Below are 2,772 nucleotides of genomic sequence, written 5' to 3'. Positions count from 1 at the left end.
TGCCACAAGTCCTGACTTAAATAGCTTTGTATAGGAGGGTTGACCAGGCACTTCTGCATCATGTGAACTGAGCAGCCAGAGAGGAAGTAGGTACACGCAAACAAGAGGGACTATTATTTTGCCAAAAGAGGATCTTCTGCAGAACGAGGAACTGGTCATGAGTTGTAAAATGGAAAAACAATAGATTACAAGAACACAGCTGTTTGAGTGTTAAATGGACAATTCACAGTCTGCTTGTGCACTAGCTATCCACTCGTTAAACTCCTGCCTGTGTTGAAAATGTTGTCTTTCCAGGTATGACATGGCATCAACGTCATCACCACACACAGATCTGTGGCTTCGGTAGCTCCTTGTCAGCCTGGTCCCTGATCACAGTGTGCCGTCAGGCCCAACAGACCTGGAAGCAGGCTAGCTCTCTGTTGCAACAGGAAGAAATGACTCACTACATACAATTGAAGTCGGAAGTTTACATACACTTAAGTTGGAGTCAATAAAACTCGTTTTTCAACCACTCCACACATTTCTAGTTAATAAATTATAGTTTTGGCAAATCGGTTAGGACATCTACTTTGTGCATAACAAGTAATTTTTCCAACAATTGTTAACATACAGATTATTTCACTTATAATTCACTGTATCAAAATTCCAGTGGGTCAGAAGGTGTTCTAGTTTTTCCTATTTCTATGTTGGTGAGCTTGGTATGGTTCCCAAGTAGAGGCAGCTGATTATCGTTGTCTCTAATTGGCGATCATACTTAAGTTCTCCATTGTTCCCACCTGGGTAGTGGGATATTGTTTGTTTGTGTTTGGCCACTACGTCTGCACAGTCGTTGGAGTTTTGTTGTTTCTGTTTCTAGTTTCACTTTGTATTAAAAAGATGTGGAACTCAATCCACGCTGCTCCTTGGTCCGTTCATTTCAAAGAACGTTACTGTAGGTAAACTTCAGACTTCAACTGTACATCACAATAGAGATGGCTGTTGAAGTGAACCCATGAAAGACCACATGTTTTTGTTTGGCCGAGCTTCCTCAAAACATCTTTTAACACGATGCTCGATTAGAGTTGTTTATACATTGAAATGCATCCCTTTAGTAACTAGGCGTTGACTGTTTGAAAGTAGAGTGCAATTGTTGTTATTTCCAGAAGTGGGATTTTAAAAAAGCAGAAGCATTTGAAGTTCTAGATCATTGAAGGTACAGGTGGTGGCTGAATTTAAGTACAGAAGTGAAGATTAGGGATGTTGATTTCAACAATGAAAGGTTTATGTATACAGGTGAGTGAACACACACGCACGCACATACACTAACACATACAAACACAATGACACACTGCCTCACTAACACCATACAGAGACATGGTCCTTCACCTCCATGGGAAAGCCTAGAAAGGGGAACATCGAGGGGAACTGAGATGATGACCCTGTAGACAGGAAATCACATCACAATCGCAGCTTCCTCTGTGAAGTCAACTGAAAATATGAGGTTCTCCCAGATTAACTTGACCATGTTGACCGTTCAGAGTGTGTGTGTCTGTGTAAGATACTTACACTACTGTTCAACAGTTTGGGATCACTTAGAAATGTCCTGTTTTGTTCATTAAAATAACATCAAATTGATCGGAAATAAAGTGTAGACAATGTTAATGTTGTAAATTACTATTGTAGGTGGAAACGGCTGATTTTTTAAAATTTTATGGAATATCTACATAGGCGTTGTAACGGCGTTCGTCTGTTGAAGAAAGAGAGTCGGACCGAAATGCAGCGTGTAGGTTACTCATGACTTTAATGAGAGAATCGCGGTACATGAAATAACTGAAACTAACTACAAAAACAACAGAACGGAACGTGAAACTAATTACAGCCTATCTGGTGACTACAACACAGAGACAGGAACAAACACCCACGAAATACAAAGCGAAACTATGGCTCCCTAAATACGGTTCCCAATCAGAGACAACGAGGATCACCTGACTCTGATTGAGGATCGCCTCAGGCAGCCAAGCCTAAACAACACCCCTAATTAGCCGCGATCCCAAATACTACAAACCCCAATACGAAGACAACATATAAACCCATGTCACACCCTGGCCTACCCAAACATATGACAAAAACACAAAATACAATGACCAAGGCGTGACAGGCGTACAGAGGCCCATTATCAGCATCACTGATCACTCCTGTGTTCCAATGGCACGTTGTGTTAGCTAATCCAAATGTAACATATCATACTAATTTGAGTGTCCCAGATTTAGCTTGACTATGTTACGCCTCATAAGTCCTCAACTGGCAGCTTCATTAAATAGTACCCATAAAACACCAGTCTCAATGTCAACAGTGAAGAGGCAACTCCGGGATGCTGGCCTTCTAGGCAGAGTTGCAAAGAAAAAGCCAGATCTCAGACTGGCCAATAAAAATAAAAGATTAAGTTGGGCAAAGAACACAGACACTGGACAGAGTAACTCTGCCTAGAAGGCCAGCATCCCAGAGTCACCTCTTCGCTGTTGACGTTGAGACTAGTGTTTTGCGGGCACTATTTAATTAAGCTGCCAGTTGAGGACTTGTGAGGGGTCTGTTTCTCAAACTAGACCCTCTAATGTACTTGTCCTCTTGCTCAGTTGGGGACCGGGGCCTCCTAATCCTCTTTCTATTCTGGTTAGTGCCAGTTTGCGCTGTTCTGTGAAAGGAGTAGTACACAGTGTTGTACGAGATCTTCAGTTTCTTGGAAATTTCTCACATGGAATAGCCTTAATGTAGCTAATGTCATAGGTTCAGGGA

Source organism: Oncorhynchus gorbuscha, unplaced genomic scaffold (assembly GCF_021184085.1).
Source record: "Oncorhynchus gorbuscha isolate QuinsamMale2020 ecotype Even-year unplaced genomic scaffold, OgorEven_v1.0 Un_scaffold_756, whole genome shotgun sequence".
In the NCBI taxonomy this organism is placed as follows: Eukaryota; Metazoa; Chordata; class Actinopteri; order Salmoniformes; family Salmonidae; genus Oncorhynchus; species Oncorhynchus gorbuscha.
The sequence above is the reverse complement of the archived record's forward strand: the minus strand, read 5'-3'. Positions refer to the sequence as shown.